This window comes from Symphalangus syndactylus, chromosome 15 (assembly GCF_028878055.3).
Source record: "Symphalangus syndactylus isolate Jambi chromosome 15, NHGRI_mSymSyn1-v2.1_pri, whole genome shotgun sequence".
In the NCBI taxonomy this organism is placed as follows: Eukaryota; Metazoa; Chordata; class Mammalia; order Primates; family Hylobatidae; genus Symphalangus; species Symphalangus syndactylus.
In genome coordinates this window covers 90,006,854-90,031,186 of record NC_072437.2, presented here as the reverse complement: position 1 = coordinate 90,031,186, position 24,333 = coordinate 90,006,854, and the positions used below count along the sequence as shown (strand labels likewise).

Genomic DNA, 24,333 nt, shown 5'->3' with positions numbered 1-24,333 from the left:
CTTACAGATAGGAATAAGTTCTGGTGTTCTGTAGTGCTGCAGGGTGTCTACAGTTAACAACAATTTATTGTATATTTTTAAATAGAGAGGATGTTGAGTGTTCCCAACACAAGAATGATAAATATTTGAGGTGATAGATATGCTGATTATCCTGATTTGATCATTACACATTGTATACAAGTATTGAGATATCCCTCTCTACCTTATAAATATGAACAAATATTATATGTCAATTAAAAATATTTTTAAAGAATGAAGGGAACAGATTTTTTAAATGAAAGAAAATTACCTGACTTGGCTGAATGGCCCCATGTGGTCTCTCATTCTCCAGTAGGCTACTTCAGGCCTGTTCACATGATGGCAGAGGCAAGAGTCCCAGGAAGTGGCAACAAAACAATGCAAATCCTCTTCAGGCCCAGGCTCAAAATTATATATTACTTCTACCCCATTTTATTGGACAATGCAAATTACACTACCAGTCTGGGTTCAAGGAGTAGAAAATAAACTCCAACTCTTGATGGAAGGAATTATAAATAATTGTGGCCGTTTTTGATAGTCTACCATAGGGAAGAAAGATGGGGATGCTATAACCCAAAATGTGTATTCTTAGATTGAGATCCTAAATTATAGTCAGGGCATATTGCTTTAGGCTCTGTGGATGACTAAATTAATTTCAAACATATAATGCTGTTTACTGTGAAATGCCAACTGAAAGGATCATTGTTTAATTTTATGTAATTTACAATACTTATTATACCTCAATAAAAATGTAATTATCGAGGGCTGGCATCAGTTGCTGAGAGGTGAAAGGAGTACCTCTCTGCAGTGTGTTAGCTCAGTTCCGAACAGGACAGGACTGCAAGTTCAGCTACTTCCCAGAAAATTCCCTGGATCCCTGGCCTGAGCCATCATCCCATGACTAGAGAACATGGACGGATTATTTTATCAATAAACTGGTGATAAACCAAGGGCTATAGGAATTAAGAACTAGGGCTAAAAAAGAAATGTTTAGAGTGATGCAAGATGGCCAATTAGAAGCAGCTGCACTCTGCAGCGCTCACAAAGAGGAATGAAAAGGGGCGAGGGAATTCAGCACCTTCAACTGAGATAACCAGGTTCTCACATTGGGACTGACTGGATGAACAGGTCGACCAATGGAGAATGAAGACAAGCAGGCAGAGGGTGCGATGGCCCAGCCGGGGGTGGCATGGAGCCAAAGGAACCCCCACTCCCAGCCAAGGGAAGCAGTGAGTGTGCAGTCCTGCCCAGGAAACCGTGCTTCTCCCATGGATCTTTGCAAGCCATGGATCAAGAGATCCCCTTGTGAGCCCACGCCACCAGGGCTGTGGGCCTGATACACAGACCTCTATGGAGTCTTGGCACTTCAGCTGCTCAGGCACACACAGAAATCCAGGAGTTTTACACACTCTAGCACCAGGGATCTTCAGCACAGTGGGAAATCTGTCCATACGTATCTCTGGGAAGGGGGCTGAATCCAGGGAGCCAGTCAGCATCATTCTGCAGGCCCCATTTCCATGGCACCTCACAAGTTAAGACCCACTGGCTTGGAATCCTAGCCTGCCAACAGCAGCAGATTGGAATCCACCTCAGATGGGTCTGAGTTCCCAGGGAGGTGGGGAGAGGCAGCCAGCATCACTGTGGTTCATAGACTCAGCCACTCCCGCCTGCCGGCTATGGAGAATACAGTCTGGACAAGGAAGAGTTCCCCACAGCACAGCACAGCTGGCTTGCCAGATCATGACCAGACTGCTTCTTTAAGCAGGACTCCAATCCATTCCTCCTCACTGGGCAGGAATCCCTGCGGGGGCTTTAACCACTCCAGCAACGGTTCTATGGACAGAGCTTTCATCTCTCCCTGAAATGGAGCTCCTGGCAGGAGGGGCAGCTGCCATCTCTGCAGTTTGGTCAACTCAGCCACTCCAACCTGCTGGCTTTGGAGAACACAGGTGGCCCGGAGGAGGAAGGATCCCCCACAGTGCAGCACACCTGCTCTACCCCAAAGCAGCCAGACTGCTTCTTTGGATGGGTCCCTGATCCCATGCCTCCTGACTGGGTGAGAATGCCCAACAGGGGTCTCCAGCCACCTCCTGCAGGTATGTGCGGGCTGGCTACAGGTCAGTATCCCCCTGGGATGGAGCTTCCAAAGGAAGGAGCTGGCTGCCATCTTTGCTGTTTCTCAGCCTTCACTGGTAATACCTCATTCAGAGTCTATGAGGAACTTAAATTTACAAGAAAAAAACAACCCCATTAAAAAGTGGGCAAAGGATCTGAACAGACACTTCCCAAAAGAGACATGCATGCAGTCAACAAAAATACGAAAAAAAAGCTCAACATCACTAATCATTAAAGAAATGCAAACAAAACCACAATGAGATACCATCTCATGCCAGTCAGAATGGCTTTTATTAAAAAGCCAAAAAATAACAGATGCTGGGAAGGTTGCGGAGAAAAAGGAATGCTTTTACACTGTTGGTGGGTGTGTACATTAGTTCAACCCATGTGGAAGACAGTGTGGCAATTCCTCAAAGACCTAGAGGCAGAAATACCATCAGACCCAGCAATCCCATTATGGGGTATATACCCAAAGGAATATAAATCATTGTCTTATAAAGATACATGCATGCACACATATGTTCATTGCAGCAGTATTCACAATAGCAAAGACATGGAATCAACCTAAATGCCAGTCAATGATAGATTAGATAAAGAAAATATGGTACATAGAGCAAGACATCTGGCTTATGAGTGGGAGCCTTTGTAATGCCAGTGATGAAAGAGAGAATTAAATATGGGTGATGTTGAGAAAGGCAAGAAAATTTTTGTTCAGAAGTGTGCCCAGTGCCACACCGTGGAAAAGGGAGGCAAGCACAAGACTGGGCCTAATCTCCATGGTGTCTTCAGGTGGAAGACAGGTCAGGCCATTGGATTATCTTAACATAGAGACTGATAAGAACAAAGGCATCACCTGGGGAGAGGATACACTGCTAGAGTATTTTGAGAATGCCAGGAAGTACATTCCTGGAACAAAAATGATCTTTGCTGGCACTAAGAACAATGCAGAAAGGGCAGACTTGATAACTTATCTCAAAAAAGCTACTAGTCAGGAGATCGAGGCCATCCTGGCTAACATGGTGAAACCACGTCTCTACTAAAAAATACAAAAAATTATCTGGGCGTGGTGGCGGCTGCCTGTAGTCCCAGCTACTTGGGAGGCTGAGGCAGGAGAATGGCGTGAATCTGGGAGGCGGAGCTTGCAGTGAGCTGAGATCGTGCCACTGCACTCCAGCCTGGGCGACGGAGCGAGACTGCGTCTCAAAAAAAAAGAAAAAAAGCTACTAGTGAGTAATAATTGGCCACTGCCTTATATTGCAAAACAGAAATGTCTCATGACTTTTTTATGTGTACCATAATTTAATAGATCTCATACACCAGAATTCAGATTATGAATGACTGTCAGAATATTTTGTTGGGCAGTCCTGATTTAAAACTAAGACTGGCTTGTGGTTAAATGAATAAAGTTTGGTTTTTGAATATTAATAGTAATTCCAATTCAGTAAATGCTATTACTGTTTACTCCTTCTAAAGATATGATTAGACTTTGTTAATAATGTTCAACTTTTCACAAAGATGGTGAGTACCATCTTAAAACTTATTGAAGATAGGTTTTATATTTATATTTATATTGGTTTATATTTAGATTTATATGACTGGTTATGTGAATATATTTAAATACTGGGGAAATTCCTTCACTGTCTCAGAACCAAGCAAGATTCACCTGTATTTTTTGTTTATTTGCCTCTTAAAGGCAAGGGTTGAAGATAAGGTAGCAATGTCTACTTTGTAATTTTGGCCTTAACTATGCCAATGTAATTAGAATTCCCTGTATTTAAGATGGTTCCTTTTACTTATTCAAAGGCATTTTGTGCGGTTTATGTGTAATATCAAATAAAGATTATTTAATGCTTAAAAAAACAACAACAAAAAAAGAAAATGTGGTACATAAATGCCATGGAAAACTGTGCAGCCATAAAAAGGAACAAGATTACATCCTTTGCAGGGACATAGATGGAGCTGGAAGCTGATATCCTCAGCAAACTAACACAGGAACAGAAAACCAAACACTGCATATTCTCACTTATATGTGGGAGCTGACAATGAGAACACATGGGTACACGATGGGGAACAACACACACTGGGGCCTGTGGGGAGGGAGGGGATGGGGAAAGGAGAGCATCAGCAAGAATAGCTAATGGATGCTGGGCTTAATACCTAGGGATGGGATGATCTGTGCAGCAAACCACCATGGCACACATTTACCTGTGTAACACACCTGCGCATCCTCCACATGTACCCCTGAACCTAAAATAAAAGTTGAAGTAAATTATCTGTATATATATATATATATGCCCCGATGTAAGTATACATTATATATGCATGCATCTATAACCACATTTTTACTGAGGTATGACACATATGGTAGGTTGCACTAATCAAGTATATATCTTGATGATATTATACCTAAGTATATATGCATGTAACCAACACGTCTATCAATATGTCAGTCTATGACTGACCTTCAGTTAATTGTTGTAAAGATATACAGTATCAAGGTTCATGTTTTTCACACAGCTCTCAATTCCTCCTGTACCATTTATTGTAAAGAGCATGATTTCCCCCAATGAATTGCAGAGGTGCGTTTATTGCAAACAAAGTGAACATATATGTATAGGTCTGTTTCTGGGCTTTTTGTCCTTTCATTATGACTGTCTATACTTAAGTCCAGACCATAGTTTTAATTATTATGGCTTTATAGTGACTCTTGAGAACTTGTGTGTAAGTCCTCCAACTTTGTACTTCTTTGTTTAAAAACTATCTTGGCTCTCCTAGATTCTTTGAATTTCCATATAAATTTTAGAATCATCTTGGCAATTTACATACACACACACACACACACTGAAACCCACACAAACACACCCCCACACCCTGTTAGTATTTTGACTTGGGCATTGACTACACAGCTTAATTTGGAGAGAATTGACATCTAAAAATATTGAGATTTCCAACTCACGAACATAATACATTTCTCTACTGATGTCTTCTTTGATTTCTTTTAGCAAAGTTTGTAGTGTACAGGTTTTACACCTTTTGTTAGTTTTATTTCTATGTAGTTGATAAGTTTTTGTTCTATTTTAAATATTTGAAGATCTTCATTTTCTAAATATTTGCTATTGGTATGTAGGAACATAACTAATTTTTGTATATTGACTTTTGTTTATTTGTTTGTCTTAAGACAGGGCCTTGCTCTGTCACCACAGGCTGGAGTGCAGTGGCACCTGGGCTCAAGCATTTCTCCCACCTCAGTCTCCCACATAGCTGGGACTACAAGCAGGCATCACCACACTTGGCTAATTTTTTAAATTAATTTTTGTAGAGAAGGAGCCTCTCTGGTCTCACTGACCCAAGCTGGTCTTGAACTCCTGGATTCAAGCAACCCTCCCACCTCAGCCTCCCAAAGTGCTGGGATTACAGGTGTGAGCCACCACACCTGGCCTTGTATGTTGACTTTACATCTAGCATCCTTCATAAATTCACATATTCATTTTAATAATGAATGTGTAGATTCCCTGGGATTTTTTAAATGTATACGATCATATAAAGTTATTACATTCTTCCCACTTTTTATACTTTTTTGTTTCTTTATTGAATTATCTAGGACTTTCATGATAACATTGAATAGAAATGGTAAGAGGAGGCAGCCTTGCCCTGTTCCCAAACTCAGGTGGAAAGAATTTCATGCTTCACTATTTGAAATGATGTTTGCTATAGGCTTTTGTAGTCATTCTTCACTAGATTAAGACAGTCCATTTTATTTCTAGTTTGCTAAAAGTTTTGAATCATGAATTGGTGTTGAATATATCAGATATTTTTTTCTGCATCCATCAAGGTAATCAAAATGTTTTTCTGTTATTCCATTAATGAGATTTTCAAATGTTAAACCAACTTTTTTATTTTTGGAATAAACTCCTTTTGGTCTTAATGTATTATCTTTTTTATGTATTACTAGATTCTATTTGCTAATATTTTATTTAGAACTTTTCATCTGTGTTCATGAGGGATATGTAGTTTTCTTTCCTTGAAATGTCTTTATCAGCTGGTCTACAATTACCTTAGCTTAGGTGTCTTGGGTAACTCCTGTTTGCTCAAATCATCTTCATCCTCCATCAGGATGAATATGATGGGTATGTTTCTAGGTAATGGCAAAAGGAAAGAGCTAGAGTTGAATCTTACAAATGCTTTTGCAAGCCTCTCCTTTGTGGCATCCCAGTGACCAAATCAACTCACATAATGGAACACAAAATTAGAGTGAAAGGGCACTACGACGTGAAATGTGAGGGCTTGGATTCAGGAAAAGTTGAAGAATTGAGACCGTTGATGGAATGATTCTACCTTATTCTCAGGCAGGGAAGCATTTTTATACATGCAGATAGTTCACAAGAAATAACTACTATATAGTCAGAGACTGAAGACTTCAGCAATTGTATAAAAATACATCTGTAAATACCTAAAGAGCTTGAAGAGAAGGGTCTGAACCACATCTCACCCAGGTTATGCTATTCATGGCTAAGACATGACTCTACCACTCCCTTGGCCAATTTTGAAAATTATTTCAAACTATTTATTTGAGGTGGAAGTACTTTTTGTCACTCCCAATGGGCACAGTCATGGAGTAATGTGACCAGGGTCCACTGGATGGGTCATGGCACTTGAGGGCAGCCATCCCAAAATTTCCAAATTCCATCTTTATGGGGAAAACATCTCTTGATTGCTAATATTGTTTTTTAAAGCAGGTTAAGTTAATAATTGTGAGTTAATTATAGCATGTCTAAATTGAGCCCGTTTTCTTTTAGTAGATTTGGTGGTGACTAATAAATATTTGGCAACACTTAATATTAGCTGGGATGTTTTTAAAAAGCCAAAAACATTTAGCATGTAAATCAAAACAAAGACATTACTATTTTTTTCTGGGGTGATCTCTAGACTCTTGGTTTCTATCAGTTATTAAACTGTTATCTCCTTGGGGCATTGACAAAGTACTAATAAGTCATTGATGCCTTTACCATTTTTAATCAGAGTATCCCAAAAGGAGGTAATCATGTGTTTTAATAAATTCCATAAATCATAAACCACCCAAAAAGCAAATCTACCATCCATATTAATATTTAATCTTTCATCTTTGCCAGAGTGCAGCCCCAAATCTAAGCTACTAGTTCAGCTACCTGGGCAGGCTGGGAATCAGGCCATGGAGCCCTTCAGTGATTGCATGTTCAGTGATAACAGCATGTCCTGCACTGGGAGTGTCTCTGGCATATTTGAGAAGCATCTACAAAGTATATTAAATCAAGATTGACTAAAAGGGAGAAGATTCAAATCCAGGCATACTTAACTCCTGAGAGGATGCTAAACAGTCATGTGATTCCCCTTTTTTCTTAAAAGAGAATAAAGTTACAGGGTTACATTTTGAACAACAGCGAATAAGCAAAGCAGACGTTACAATTTCATAAGTGGTAAATTTGCTAGTGGAGAAATGTCAGATGCTGCCTTGAAGTAGTAAAAACTTTAGAGATGCAGGACCCATAGAGTTAGTGGAGAAACAAGCACTATGATGGAAGCATCAACAAGTTTGGCCACTGCTACCACCTCATGCAAGTGCAGAAGGTATACATTTGCCTCCAAATCAAGGAATGTACTAAGATAGGCAGAGAGAAGACTATGGTAGATTTAGAAAAACCCGAAGGTGGAGGTTGTTGCAAGAGGCTTTCAAAGAAGAGACAGCATTTTCTACTTTTGCATCACAAGGAAGAGTTTCAGAAATTATAAACTTAGTAATTCCATGCAAAGGCTGAGCTATTGAGAAAAATCAGGTATACAATTACCTATATTCCTACAATCTTCTTAGCCATCTTTTAATTTCTGTTCTTGGTAGAATTTAATGTGCTTTATTCTGGCTGAAAACAGAAACTGTCCATCTGGTGACAGATTGTGACCAGAAAAATGTAGATTCTTGGCAGAATTGAATTTTTTCTAGATTGTTTATGTCCTTTTTCACCTAATTTGGATAAGAGGTATTTGGAGTCTTTGGTAAACTACTTAGATCAGAAAACACAGCAGTAAGTCATCTAAATGTTGAGTTGCTATATATATATGATTATAAAAATAATATTTATATATCATTTTTTAGACATTGAGAGAACTAGGAAGTAGATTTGGAAAAATCCCTAAAGCTTAACTGTCCAGGTGTATTTGTTTTCCCATGAAAAAGCAAATATTGACTGTTTTTCTATATATATATATACTAAGGAAGGCTGCACATAAATTACCAGTGTGAGATATTTACTTGTTGAGAGAATGAAGGACAGGGATGGGCACGGTGGCTCACACCTGTAATTCCAGCACTTTGGGAGGCCGAGGCGGGTGGATCACCTGAGGTCAGGAGTTCAAAACCAGCCTGGCCAGCATGGTGAAACCCCGTCTCTACTAAAAATACAAAAAATTATCCAGGTGTGGTGGCAGGCGCCTGTACTGCCAGCTACCCAGAAGGCTGAGGCAGGAGAATTGCTTGAACCTGGGAGGCAGAGGTTGCAGTGAGCTGATATCGCACCATTGCACTCCAGCCTGGGCAACAAGAGTGAAACTCCATCTCAAAATAAAATAAAATAAAATAAAATTAAATTAAAATAAAATAAATAAAATATGAAGGACAGGACAGTATTCTAATGGTTGCATGATATTTCATTAGTGCTATGATTAACCTCTAATGTTGGACATTTAAGTGTCGCTATAATCAATAATACAGAAACAGATATCTTTGCACATGAGGCTTTTTCTGTATAGATTGCTAGGAGTGAAATTACCTAGCTAAGAGTATGAATATTTTTAGGGTTCTTAATATATATTGCCAAATCCAAGAGCAATTGTATTCTTGTATCAACAATAAATCAAAGTTTTAAATTTCATGCCTTATTTTGCCAGCATTGGATTTTCTCATTAAAAGAGAAAGGGCTAATTTCATGGCTGCAAATGTCATTTCATTGTTGTTTTGACTTCGTTATTGGTGACACTGAATGTTTATGTAGGTTGTTAATCAGTTAGATTTTCTCTTTTATGGATTGTTTATGTCCTTGGCCCATTTATCTATAAGGTGAGTGAGTAATATTTAAGTTGTTGTCAATGAATTATTAATTTATCATACTAGGCATAGTCCCCATTCAGTCAATTTTTCTGAAAAATCGTTTCCCCTGTTATTCATTATAGCATTTTTAAGCAGAAATTTCAGATTTTTATGAAGTCAAACCTAAGCCTATTGATCTTCCATTGATTCAACACCTTTAGTTCTTCCTCATCCAAAGAATTGATTAAAATTTGCTTAAATTTCTCATAGACATTTATAGTTTTTATATGTGATTTCTAAACCCATATGGATTTTATGTAAGAAATTCCATGAATTCTGAAGTATATAAAACTCTTTATCCTTGCCTCCCCCACTATGCAGATTCAGAATGTTCATCTTTTTGACTTATTTCCTCCTAACAGAGATAGCCAGTTTAATAAATGGATGACTTTGATACTTTCATTTTATTTTTCTCAATATTAAGCCAGTAAACATTGCTCTGAGGGTAACATACTAATCAGTTTTGAAATTTTTTGTCATTTTTGTTGTTGCACAGAGATATATACACATGTGTGTGTATGTTTCAGAAAGATATATTTACTGAAAGTTGGATTCATGTAGTGGTATTGATTGAATTTTAAATAATAACTACTATTTGTTTTTCATTTTAAAGGTTATACATATATACATATATATATATATATATACACACACTTATAGGTACACATATATCTTCATTTAAAAAAATAAAGAGAACAAATGAGCCAAAAAAGTCTCCATATTGTTACCAGTTATTTAAAATTTGATATGTTCATCTTTTTCTATCACACATACACACAATCATACTATATAATTTTTGCATTTATTTGTGTACATAGTGCTTAGATAGACTGTAATATGCAGATCACTCTCTAAAGATGTATCCATTCAGAATTAAATTTAAATAAGAACCAATATGAATTAGATTTAAATAAGAACCACATTAACTGTAAATTAATGATTTAGAACAAATTACTTAAAGTTAGTTAACCAGCTAATTTACTTATCTGATAGCTTTAAACAGTGTGTATTTACAATAGAGACTCATCTGAGTAGCCAAACACACTTTGTGGACTATTTGAAAAATCACAGTGGATTAGAACTTGAAATTTGCATACCCTCTTATTCCCTGAATCTCCCCTAGAAGATGCTAGTGAGAGACAAATTAATGAAAGTAATAACCATTTTAGGTTCCCCCTAGGAAATAGCTTATGTTGGTGCCATGTAAATATGTAAGGTATGTGTTTGTCTTTTTTAGGAAGTTGTGCGGTTTCTAGACAAGAAGCATCCAAACCACTATCGAGTGTACAATCTATGCAGTATGTACATTACCCTATATTTTGCTACTGTAGATAGAAAACAGATTACTGCACATAAGAAGATGATTTTGTTTTTTAGATTGCATTTAATCATAAGTATTTGGTAGTGGCAAGGGATGAATTTAAAAATCCCCATCTTGGACTGGCCCCATTTAGTAGAAGGAGTTAGCCCAGCAGCACACAGTACCCTATGAAGGATGCGGCTTTGGCAGGACCAATGAGGCTGGAGTGGAAGCAAACCATTTTAGGGAAGATCTGTTCTAGCGATATTAGGTTTAGGAAAATCTTTCTGTTTTTCCTGCCAGATTGTGTTATGAGGACATAGACAATTTAACAAATGAGTCTTCTGACCCATCAGCAGTGGCATGTGATGAGAGCAAGGCTCTAGATGGGAAAAAAGCAAAAAACTCTGTAGAAAATAGGTTGTAACCCAGTTTAATACTCTATCTCTCTTGATTTTTTGCTCTACCTGTATACTCAGTAGACATTTTCAGGGGGCAAACATTTTGGTCAGCTACATTTGCCTCTTGTGTGGTTTCTAACTACCCTGCAATAATAAAATGAATAGTCTGCTAGAAAGGTAAAAATTATACCTATTAAACAAAAATAAGTTGAGTTTAGGTTACATGAGATGGATAATCCACTACCATCCTTACGTTTTTGAAATGCTTGCGTTTATTTTAGAGCGGCAGGAGCAACTTGGAAAGCTCTTTTTGAAGATAGATAAGGAATTCTAATAAGATGTGTTAACTTATTCATAACTTCATCATTTATTATGTTATTCCCTATAGAGGTATGACATACATATTATTTATTTTAGGTGAAAGAGCTTATGATCCTAAGCACTTCCATAATAGGGTCGGTAGAATCATGATTGATGATCATAATGTCCCCACTCTACAGTAAGTTTTATGCTAAGTTGACTATCAGAAGAGGGCTAAATATATTGGGCTTGATTTTTTGAAAATATTTTAACTAAAAATCTTAAACTTGAAATCAGTGAGATGGTGGTTTTCACCAAGGAAGTAAAGGAGTGGATGGCTCAAGATCTTGAAAACATCGTAGTGATTCACTGTAATGGAGGCAAAGGTAATAACATTTTCCTTTTTATTTCTCCCTTTCTAAAGACATGTAAATATAAAGTACAAGAACAAGATACGTATTGCTATTAATATGTATTAATAATTGTTAGCATTTTTAAATATTAGCTCCAAGACTGAAAGAAGGGAAGGAGAAAGGAAAGAGGAGAGGAGGATGGGTAGGAGATAGGGAGAGGATAAGGAAGGGAAGAAAGTAGGAAAAAAGAACTAAGGAAGGTTGAGCATATTTTCCCTTGTTTTCCTAGTATTTGGATTTCTTTATTTTCGGTTTGCCAGTTTATATCTCTCAAAATACAGTCTTTAATTTTAGAATATCAGAGTACTTTTATTTTATTTAAGGCTGATCTTTTTTATTTTTAAATTAACAAATAAAAAATCAATATATTTATGGTGTACAACATGATGTTTTGATATACGTAAACACTGTGAAATGGCTAAATCAAGCTAATTAACATATGCATTACTCCACATATTTTTGTGTGAGAACATTTAAAATCTACTGTCTCAGCAATTTTCAAGTATACATTATTATTAGCTGTGGTCGCTATGTTGTACAATAAATTTCCTGAACTTATTCTTCCTAACTGAAATTTTGCATCCTTTAATCAACATCTCAGGCTGGGCACAGTGGCTGACGCCTGTAATCCCAGCACTTTGGGAGGCTGAGGCAGGTGGATCACATGGTGAAGCCCCATCTCTACTAAAAATACGAAAAATTAGTCGGGTGTGGTGGCATGCACCTGTAATCCCAGCTACTCGGGAGGCTGAGGCAGAAGAATCGCTTGAACCTGGGAGGCAGAGGTTGCAGTGAGCCGAGATCGCACCACTGCACTCCAGCCTGAGCAACAAGAACAAAACTCCATCTAAAAAATTGATAGTAATAAAGTAAAAACCAACATCTCCACAGTCCCCCCAGTTTTGTCCCCCCAGCCCCTGGTAACCACAATTCTATTCTCTGCTTCCATGAATTTGACTTTTTTAGATTCCACAAATAAGCGAGACATGCAGTATTTGTCTTTCAATGCCTGGCTTATTTCACTTAGCATAATGTTCTCCAGGTTCATCCATATTATCTCAAGTGACAGGATATCCTCTAAGGCTGAGTTGTATGCCTTTATTTATATGTACCATATATTCTTTATCCATTCATCCGTGGATGACATTTAGATTGACTGCATAGCTTGGGTATTACGAATAATGCTGCAGTGAACACGGGAGTGCAGATTTCATGTCTTTGGATATATACCCAGAAGTGGAATCTCCAAATCATATGGTAGTTCTATTTTTGGTTTTTTGAGGAATCTCAGTGCTGTTTTCCACAGTAACTACTAATTTACATTCACACCGACAGTGTACAAGGGGGATCCCTTTTCTCTTCATCCTCACCAACTCTTCTTTTGTCTTTTTTGTTAATGACCATCCTAACAGGTGTGAGGATATCTGTTTGTGGTTTTAATTTGCTTTTCCCTGATGATTAATGATGTTTAGCATTTTCTCATTATACCTCTTGGCCATTTGTGTGTCTTCTGTTGGGAAATATCTTTTCATGTTCTTTGCCCATTTTCTAGAGAAGTAACTTGTTCTCTTGCTATTGTGTTGTCTGAGTTGCTTTTTTAAAAAATCTGTTAACCTATTATCGAATGTATGCTTTGTAGATATTTCCTCCCATTCTGTAGGTTGTCTCTTTACTCTATAAATGTTTCCTTTGCTGTGCAAAAGCATTTTAGTTTGATACAGTATCATTTGTCTACTTTTTCTTTTGTTGCCTATGCTTTTCAGTCATATCCAAAAATATCTTGGCCCAGACTAATGTCAAGAAGATTTTCACCTATCTTTTCTTCTAGTAGTTTTCCAATTTCACGTTTCACAGTTAAGCATTTACTTTGAGTTGATTTTTGTATATTGGGTGAGATAGGTTGCAATTTCATTCTTCTGCAAGTGGATATTCAGTTTCCCCAGTATCGTTTATTGAAGAGACTGTCCTTTCCCCATCTTGGCACCTTTGTTGAACATCAGCTGAGTATAAATGCATGGATTTTTTCTGGGCTTTCTCTTCTGTTCCATTGGTCTATAACTGCTTTTGCTCCAGTAATACTTAAGGTTGTTCTTAAACTTTGTGAGAACCTTTTAGATTAAGGGAGCCAACAGAGATGCTATTTCAAAAATTATACTGGAATTTTTATAGTGTAATGATATGAAGAAGTTGACATTGGTGGGGTTAAAATGGGGGGAAAAAAGCCATTTGTAAATCCAACCAATTTAAGTTTAGTTAGATTTTCTCTCATTCAGGTTTAGGCTTTAAATAATCATCTAAGCATATTTCACAAATTTTGACAAACATAAATAATTACATTTTTAGTGGGCTCTAAATCAATTTTTATATCAAATTCCAGGAAAACATAACACCATAAACTGACTTATATAATTCAGTAAAATCAAGTTTTAGTCTTATTGACTAGTTTCAAGCCCATTAGTTAATATACAGGTTCTGTGTTTAGCTGTATATTAGTTAATATACAGGTTCTGTGTTTAGCTGTATATTAGTTAATATACAGGTTCTGTGTTTAGCTGTATATTAGTTAATATACAGGTTCTGTGTTTAGCTGTATATTAGTTAATATACAGGTTCTGTGTTTAGCTGTATATTAGTTAATATACAGGTTCTGTGTTTAGCTCTACAGCTTGGAATATTGTATATAAACTGGCAATTTACAATACCATAGTTAAGAATATAGAGGTTGAATCATTTGAAATTGCCAGTTTTTAACCATCCTTTGCTTTAAAAATGGCCATTTCAGTTTGCCCAACCTAAAATGTTATTATTAAAGAAGTTAGCATCAGTTTTCTATTAACTAATGCTAATTCCTTGCTTGAAGGAAAACATTCCTTTCAAATTTGACTTTTTTCGTTTTTGCTGAGAGGGGGTTTACATTATTCTGTGTTCACATAATATTTTGTTGATTTTGTTAAAGGTTGTTTAGAGGGCTAATATTCAGCTGGTATGTACCAAAGCAGCCTCTTCTTTATGTGTTCATTCATATTAGTCTTGCTGTCTTCTGGTTGGTTGCTGCCTGCAGGTTACCAGTAGTATCATGATAGTAAAAATATTTTATATTGATTTATAGGAGTTCTTTAAAGAATCTGAATGCCAATTTTTCTTAGTATTGCAATTATATTCTCCCCACATGTTGCCTTTTAAATTTGATTGTGATTTATTTTGTTGTACAAAAGTTTGTAAATTTTTGTTTTGTTTTGAGACATGATCTCGCTCTGTCACTCAGCTGGAGTGCAGTGGCACGATCTCGGCTCATTGCAGCCTGAACCTCTTGGGGCTCAAGCGATCCTCCCATCTCAGCCCCTCTGAGTAAGTGGGACTACAGGTGAGCATCACCATGCCTGGCTAATTTTTGTATTTTTTATAGAGACAGGGTCTCACTGTGTTGCCCAAACTGGTCTCGAACTCCTGGACTCAAGTGATCCACCCACCTCAGCTTCCCAAAGTGCTGGGATTACAGGCATGAGCCATCATGCCCGGATAGAAGTTTGTAATTTTTTTTTCTTTTCTTTTCTTTTTATTATTATTATACTTTAAGTTTTAAGGTACATGTGCACAATGTGCAGGTTTGTTACATATGTATCCATGTAATTTTGAATATAGTAAAATTTGTTTTTCTATGTGTGTATATATATTTCATGCTTTTCTGTCATGTTTATGAAATTCACCCCATACTGATGTAGTAAAGGTATTCCACATTTCTTCAAAAATATTCAAGTTCTATTTTTAATATTTGGGTCTTTAATCTAATTGGAAGTTGGGGGAAGTATTTTTTTTCATATAGATAGCCAATTGTCCTAACACCATCAATTGCATGCTATTTTGTTCTCCATTAATTTGTAATTCCTCTCAGTAATATACCAAGTTTCTATAAATATTCAAAACTGTTCCTAAGTTCTCTCTACCACACTTTTGTAATTATTGTAGCTTTATAATGTGGTTTGATAAAGGCAGAATTGTCTTGCTCTTCTTGGAACTTTATTATTACATTCAATTTTAAAATCATTTTGTGAAGTGCCATAATAAAACACTTTTAGGATTTTTATTGGAACTACATTGAATTTATAGATTAACTTGAGAGAACTGACAACTTTGCAATATTGAGTTGTACATGTGAATCATCTTGTTCATTCTTTAATAATATTTTATACTTTTTTCGTCATGTCTTTGCACATCTTTTCAAAAATTCATTCCTACACAAATTGTGACTGAAAATGGAATCTCTTTTTTTCTGTTACATTTGGGTTGTTTCCAATTTTTATTGTGATAAATTATGGTTTTTGTTTTCAGATAAGGTCTCTGTCACCCAGGCTGGAGTGCAGTGACATGATCTCAGTTCATTGCAACCTCCGCCTCCTGGGTTCAAGCAATTCTCATGCCTGAGCCTCCAGAGTAGCTGGGATTACAGGTGTCCACCACCACACCCAGCTAATTTTGTATTTTTAGTAGAGATGGGGTTTTGCCATGTTGTCCAGGCTGGTCTCAAATTCCTGACCACAAGTGATGCGCCTACCTCTGCCTCCCAAAGTGCTGGGATTACAGGCATGAGCCACCGCACCTAGCCCAATAATACTGCTTTTAAAAATACACGTTTCTTGTTGCACATGTGGCCACATTTTTGCTGAGTGTATACCTCACACTAAAATTGTTCTGTCTTAGGGTAATGAATCTTGAACTTTCCTTGATAATGTCACCTGTTTTCTAAAACAGTTGTACCAATTTTTACTCCACTGGTATTATACACTTCAAGCATTCCATATCTTCCCCAATACTTGCAATTCTGAGTATTTTTAGTTTTAGTTTTCGGGTGTTTGTGTGATGGCATCTTATGGTGGTGATCATTTGCATTTCTATAATTACTAATAAGATTGAGGAATTTTTTAAGATTATTATTTGGATATCCTTTTTTGTAAAGTAACTTTTTAATTTTCTTAACCATTTTTCTCCTGGATTATTCATCTTTTTTCTCCTGATTGTAGGAGTTCTTTATGTATTCTGATTTCAATTCTGTTATTGGTCATAAATGTATTTCAAGAAGGCTTTTGTGCTCTGTGATTTGCCTTTTCTCTCTCTCAGGAGTATCTTTTGGTTAACAGAAGTTCTTAGTTGAATTACCATCATATGTATCATGCTTTCCCTTTATAAAATTTGTGTTTTTGTGTCCTGATTAAGAAAATTTTCCTTGAGTTTAAAGGACATTTTACTACTATATTTTCTTCGAGAAGGTTCATTCCTTTTAAAATTGATTTATGTGTGTGGTGTGAGGAAGGCATCAGGTTTCATCATTTTCCATGTATGGCTATCCAGTTATTCCAGCACACTGGTTCAGAAGATTTTCATTTCTTTACTACCCTGAAGAACATGAATCTGTTTCTGATCTTTCTATTCCGTTCATTGATTTTTCATCTGTGTGCCAATAGCACAACTATCTTACTGTAGCTTTCTAATACGTCCTCATCATTTCTTTTTCTTCACAATTGTTTGGGTATTTTAGGTCATCTATATTTCCATATAAATTTGGGAATCAACTAGTCAAATTTCACACACTGGATAGAAATTTGTTTGGAATTGCATTGAATTTATAGACTGGGGAGAATTGAATCTTTACAATATTGACTCATCCAACCCATGAACAGAGGTATTCTCTCATTTAGTTAGGTCCTCTTCAATTTCTCTTTACAATGCTTTCTCATTTTCTATATAGAAAGCTTGCATATTTTTGGTGAGATTTATTCTAGATTTTTTTTTGTGGTTATTTAAATGATATACCTTTAAAATGTTTATTTTCTAAATGTTTTCTGTTGTTCAAAATGCAGTTCATTTTATTTATTAATCTTGCAATTAGCAACTTTCCTAAACTCACTTTTTTTTTTTTTTTTTGAGGTAGGGTCTCATTGTGTCACCCAGGCTGGAGTGCAGTGGCATGATCATGGCTCACTACAGCCTCAACTTCCCTGGGCTCAGGTGATCCTCCTGTATCAGCCTCTTGAGTAGCTAGCACTGCAGGCAGGTGCCACCATGCCCAGCTAATTTTTTCACTTTTTTTGTAGAGATGGGGTTTTGCTATGCTGCCCAGGTTGGTCTCAAACTCCTGCACTCAGGTGATCTGCCAGCCTCAGGCTCCACCTCCCAAAGTGCTAGGACTGCAGGCCTGAGCTACCGTGCCCAGCCTAAACTCACTTATTCGTTCTACTAATTTATCTATAGATTCTTTTGGATTTTATAGTACATGATTACATCATATGAAAATAATAAATTGTATTTTTTCCATTTCAGCATTTATCTCCCCTAGCACTGGCTAGAACCTTCAGTACAGTGTAGAATTAGAAGTAGCAATAGCAGCCATCAACATACAGTTCCATTCTCAAAGGAAAAGCTTTCAACATCTCTCCAATTGCTTTACGACTGTGTGTGTGTGTGTGTGTGTCTGTGTGTGTGTGTGTGTGTGTGTGTGTGTATTAGCTACCATTTATCGATTAAGAAATTCCTTGGCTGGGCGACATGGCTTACACCTGTAATCCCAGCACTTTTGGAGGCCCAGTGGGGGCAGATCACTTGAGGCCAGGAGTTTAAGACCAGCCTAGGCAACATGGTAAAACCCTGTCTGTACTAAAAAATACAAAAATTTGCCAGGTGTGGCACATGCCTGTAATGCCAGCTACTCCGGCTGAGGCACAAGAATCACTTGAAACCAGGAGGCAGAGGTTGCAGTGAGCCAAGATCGCACCACTGCTCTCCAGCCTGGATGACAGAGTGAGACTCTGTCTCAAAAAACAAAAAACAAAAAAAAAGAAAGAAAGAAAAAAGAAATTCCTTTAGCTTGCTAAGAGATTTTCTTAAAAAATCATGAATGAATGTTGAATTCTTAAAGATTTTTCTGAATCTTTGAGATGAAAATTTTTCTACTTTATCCTATAAACAAATGTGGTTAATTACACTGATTAAGTGGTAAACCAACATGTTTCTGGAATAAACGTAATTTAGTTGTGCTGTATTGTTTTGTTAAATACTTACTAAATTATTTTATTATTAAATTGCCAGATTCTGTCTGTTAATATTTTGTGTAGGATTTTCAAATTCATGTCATCTGGGCGATTGGTTATAATTTTCCTTTCTCATAGTGTTTTCAAATCTTGGCTTCGTAAAATGAGTTAGATTTCATTTTCTCTGTTTTTATTCTTTGGGTAAATTTATGCATGCTGATTTTTTTCCTTCTTAAGTGTAAAGTGAAATTCACCAGTGAACGCACATTGGCCTAGAGTTTTCTCTGGAGAGAAGTCTTTAAATTATGGCTCAATTCCCTATATAGAATGTTTTTATAATTTTATTTCTTTTGCCGATTTTGGTAGATTATAGTTTCCCTAGCATTTGTTCATTTAATCTAACTTTGCAAATGTCTTGACATCAAATTTTTCACAATATCATTTTACCATTTTAATGTCTGCAGAGATGTTCCCTTTTTCATTCCTGACATTGCTTTCTTGGTGCCTTCTCCCCTTTTTTCTTTTGATTAGTCTCACCAGGGATTTATCAATTTTACTAGTCTTTTAAAAGTACCGAATTTTTGGCTTTATTGGTGGTCTTTATTTTTTACTTATTTTTTATTTCATCAGTTACTATTATATTTAGTATTTTCTTCTGTACTCCTTGGGTTAATTATTTCTTTTCCTGACTTCTTGACATGGATAATTCTTAGAGTGTCGACCACTCTCTTTTCTATTTACCATTTAATGCTACAAGTTTTCCTCTAAGAATTGCTTTAGCTTCATCTCATAAATTTTTATTTGTAGTGTTTTTATTTTACTTAGTTCAAACTATTTTCCAACTTTGTGCTTGTTTTTTTTTTTGACCCATGAGTTATGTAGAATTATACTTCCTTATTTCCAAACATATGAGAATTTTGTATTTATCTTTAAATTTTTGATTTCTAATTATATTGTGTTGTGGACACAGAACATACTATGTATTTTTTTCTTTTAGTTCTTTGAAATTTGTTTAGACTTGCTTTATGGCCCAGAATTTGGTCGATATTGTCACATGCTTTCTGTACATTTGAAAAGAATATGTATTATGCATTGTTGAGAACAGCGTTCTATGTACATCTATTTTATTTAACTCTTCTATTTTCCTACTGACATTCTGTTTTCATTCGATTGAATTTTAATAATATAATTCTTTCCTTCTCACCCTCTGTCATTACCTTGGAGGTCATACACTCCCTTTCTATGTTTTTAGTAATTGCTGTAAAGATTTCAACCTGCATCCTTGACTTAGCTATTAATTTTTGTTTATGTTGAGTCTGCATCTAGAAATCTTCCTAAACTCTCTCATTAGATTAAGGAGTTATTCTATAGATTTACTTACTACACTGACTTTCTACACTGGTTAGGCTCTGCAGTATACTGTTAAATGGAAGCAGTGAAGAGAGGGCATTTTTGTTTAATTCCAGGCTTTAAAGAAAATGCCGTCAATATTATGTCATTAATATGATGTTCCTGGTAGATATTTTCGTAGATTCTCTTTGTTGAGTTAAGGAAATTTCCTAGTTGTTGTTAATTTTTAAAGTCACAGGTGCAGGCTAAATTTTAGTGAATGCTTTTTCCTGCATTAATTGAGATAATTGTAAGGTGTGTCTTCTTTAATCAATGAATATGATCAATTGCATTAGTATAGATTTCTGATATAGGATGATTCTTGTATTTTTTATTATTTGTTTTTTAATGGGCAAAAGACTTTTTTTTTCTTTTTGAGCTTAGATTTTTGGTATAAATTAACTTTTAGATTTGGAAGTACATATGCGGGTTTACTGGTAATATTGTGTGATGCTGAGGTTTGGGGTATGATTGATCGCATCACCCAGGTATTGAGCACAGGACCCAATAGTTAGTTTTTCAACCTGTGCCCTTTTCTGCTGTGTCCCCTCTAGAACTCCCCAGTGTCCATTATTGCCACCTTGATGTCCATGAGCACCCATTGTTTAGCTTTCACTTATGAGTGAGAACATATGGTATTTGGTTTTTTGTTCCTGCATTAATTTGCTCAGGATAATGACTTCCAGCTGCATCCATGATGCTGCAAAGGAAACGATTTCTTTTTTTTTTTTTTTTTTTGAGATGGAGTTTCGCTCTTGTTGCCCAGGCTAGAGTGCAATGGCGCAGTCTTGGCTCACTGCAACCTCCACCTCCCAGGTTCAAGCGATTCTCCTGGCTCAGCCTCCCAAGTAGCTGGGATTACAAGCGCCTGCGACCACACCCAGCTAATTTTTGTATTTTTAGTAGAGATAGAGTTTCACCAAGTTGGCCAGGCTGCTCTCGAACCCCAGACCTCAGGTGATCCACCCACCTCAGCCTCCCAAAGTGCTGGGATTACAGGCATGAGCCACCGCACCCAGCCTGTTTTTTTGTTTGTTTGTTTTTTGTTTTTGTGTTTGTTTGTTTTTTTTTTTGAGATGGAGTCTTGCTCTGTCACCCAGACTGGAATGGAGTGGTGCAATCTTGGTCACTGCAACCTCTGCCTCCTGGGTTCAAGCGATTCTCCTGCCTCAGCCTTCTGAGTCACTGGGATTACAGGTGTGCACCACCATGCCCGGCTAATTTTTGTATTTTTAGTAAAGACGGAGTTTCACTATGTTGGCCAGGCTGGTCTTGAACTCCTGACCTCAAGTGATCTGCCTGCCGTGGCCTCCCAAAGTGCTGGGATTACAGATGTGAGCCACTGCACCTGGCCCATGGCGCTATTTTGAAGTATGTTCCTTTGATTCCTAGTTTCTTGAGTATTTTTTTTTTATCAAGAAAGATGTTGAATTTTATCAAAAGCTTTTTTTTTCTGCATGTATTGAGATGATCATGTGGCTTCTGTCTAATTCTGTTTGTGTGGTGAATCACATTTACTGGTTTGCATATGCTGAACCTTGTATTCTTGAAATGAAGCTTACTTGATCGTGAACTTTTTGATGTGCTGTTGGATTTGGCCGTAATCCTGATAGGGCTACCTTTGTATGTGATCTGGCCTTTTTCTCCAGTGCCTTTAGGGCTTTTTCTTTGACAGTGGCCTTGGACAGTCTGGTGAGTATATGCCTTGGTAATGTTCATTTTTTACAGTATCTTGCAGGTGCTGTCTGGCTTTATTGTACTTAGATGTCTATCTAGCAAGATTCAAGAAATTTTCTTGAATTATTCCATCAAATATGTTTTCCAGGTTGTTTTCTTTTTCTCTTTCTTTCTAGGGCATGCCAGTAATTCATAGGTTTGGTCACTTTACATCTATTTCTGACTTTCTTCACTTTTAAAAAATCTTTTTTCTTTTTTTTGTCTGACTGGATTAGTTCAAAAGACCAGTCTTCAGGCTCTGAAATTATGTTTTCTACTTTGTCCAGTCTATTGATAAAGCTTTCAGTTGTATTTTGAAATTCCTTGAGTTTTTTTAATTCCAGAAGTTCTGACTGATTTCTTATTAAGATGTTTATCTCTTCCTTCATTTCCTGGACTGATGTAGAAGTTTCTTTCTGTTGATTTCAACCTTGAATCTCACTGAGCTTCCTTGCAACCCAAGCTTTGAATTGTTTATTGCCATCTCTGAGTTTTCATTTTGGTAGGAAGCATTGCCAGAGAGCTAGTGTGGTCCTTTGGTAGTGTCACTACATTCAGATTTCTCATGGTGCCAGAATTCTTGCGTGGGTCCTTCTCATCTGGAGATGCTAGCACTTCTAATTTGTGTAATTATTTTTGTTTGGGTAGGATTTTTTCTTTTTCTTTCCTTTCCTATAATATTATTGTTATTTTTGGCTGGTCGCGGTGGCTCACGCCTGTAATCCCAGCACTTTGGGAGGCCGAGGCGGGCGGATCACGAGGTCAGGAGATCGAGACCATCCTGGCTGACACGGTGAAACCCCATCTCTACTAAAAATACAAAAAATTAGCCGGGCGAGGTGGCGGGCGCCTGTAGTCCCAGCTACGCAGGAGGCTGAGGCAGGAGAATGGCGCGGAGCCTGCAGTGAGCGGAGATCGCGCCACTGCACTCCAGCCTGGGCGACAGTGAGACTCCGTTTCAAAAAAAAAAAAAAAATATATATATATATATATAAAATTGTTATTTTTTTCTTCTTTCCCTTTCCCTCCTCCCTAGGGGGTGTGACTGTAGAGCCTGCTAGGTAGGGTCTTTTGGCTTTGCTTCTGTAGACCTATGCCTTCTGTCAGCAGGTTTTATATTGGGTGTGTGGTTTGACCTACAAGCCAGTAGATGGCGCCATGGGTAAGAGCTGGCTGTTGCCAGAGCTGCTGGCTATGTTCTTGATCCTTGTTTATTGGGAGGAGCTCTCTGTTGCCCCAGGCAATGGGCTGATTTCCTGAGTACACATTAATCTGAGCTCCCTCAGCCCTAGGGGTATGGGGATTGGGGGCACAAGATGGGTGAAGCCAGATAGGAAAGATCCCCCAGGGTTGTCCTGCTCCTAGTCCAGGTTTGGGAAAATGCCGGCAGCGTTTCCCTGTGTCTTTCCCCCACAGTCTCCAAGTCTCTCCTCAAATGAGCTCCAAGGCTTGGGAGAAACAATCTCTTCCTCTGCCGGGGTTGCGTGGATCTCCAGTGGAAAGGTGAGACAGAGGCATGCTGTCTGCCTCTCTCACAGACTGGGGCTTCACTCGCTTTTATCAGTCGAATGCTTCCTGAGGGCTGCTTGCCTGCATTGTCCTCCCCAGGATCTGGGATGTCCTTCATAATTCCGGGGAATTGCCATTTTCTTTCTTGAATTAAAGCTCGCAGAGTTGGTCTTTATGTACTTGCTTGCTGTTTCCAAATGACTGAGGCATGCTAAAAGCCTGTAATCTGCCATCTTGGAAAAAACATCCTTGCATCCTTAAAAGAAATGGCACTTGGTGTTGATACATGGTGTTTCTACATTGCTGAATTCACTTTGAAAATATATGTATATTTTTAAATCTACATTTATATGTGAGACTGGTGTAAAAATATCTTTTCTTCTACTGTATATGTGCAATTTTGGAATCAGTTATATTAATGTACTAAATGAGTTGGGAATTTTTCTTTTTTACTATTATCCAAAAAAAATTATAAAAGACATGAATTGTTGCTTTCTTATAGATTTAGTAAAAACCTCATCGTGTCCTTTTGTGGAGAGATGGTGAGAGATATTTTTACTGTAAATGTAATTTGCGTATTTTTCACCTGTGAGGCGGAGGTTGCAATGAGCCAAGATTGTGCCACTGCACTCCAGCCTGCGTGACACAGCAAGACCCTGTCTCAAAAAAAAAGAAAGAAAATCAACTTAAAATGCACTCCTTGAATATTTCTGAGTGTATTTGTATACCATGTATGTTCCTTGAACTAACTTCTTTTCTTTTCTAGGAAGAACCGGCACTATGGTTTGCGCTTTCCTTATTGCCTCTGAAATATTTTTAACTGCAGAGGTATGAAAGATGTTCTACAAACTTTGTCTTATGATGATTGAGTTTGCTAGTTCTGAAACATCACTGGTAGGACATTAAGATGATTAGTTTAGTCATGGTGCTTAGTAAAATTGTAATTAGAGAAGCAGTCTTTAGTAAGTCTGTTTTTGATACTTTCTTGTTTAACGTGCACTAGTTAGTAGCTGACTTCAGAATCTCTTTGGGC

General features: G+C 37.2%; 2 pseudogenes; both read left to right on the top strand.

Annotated features, from left to right (window-relative positions):
* The window catches only part of LOC129464013 (phosphatidylinositol 3,4,5-trisphosphate 3-phosphatase TPTE2-like), an 80,405-nt pseudogene that overhangs the window by 41,127 nt on the left and 14,945 nt on the right, over positions 1-24,333 (top strand).
* On the top strand, positions 1,589-6,349 carry LOC134732680 (cytochrome c-like; annotated as a pseudogene).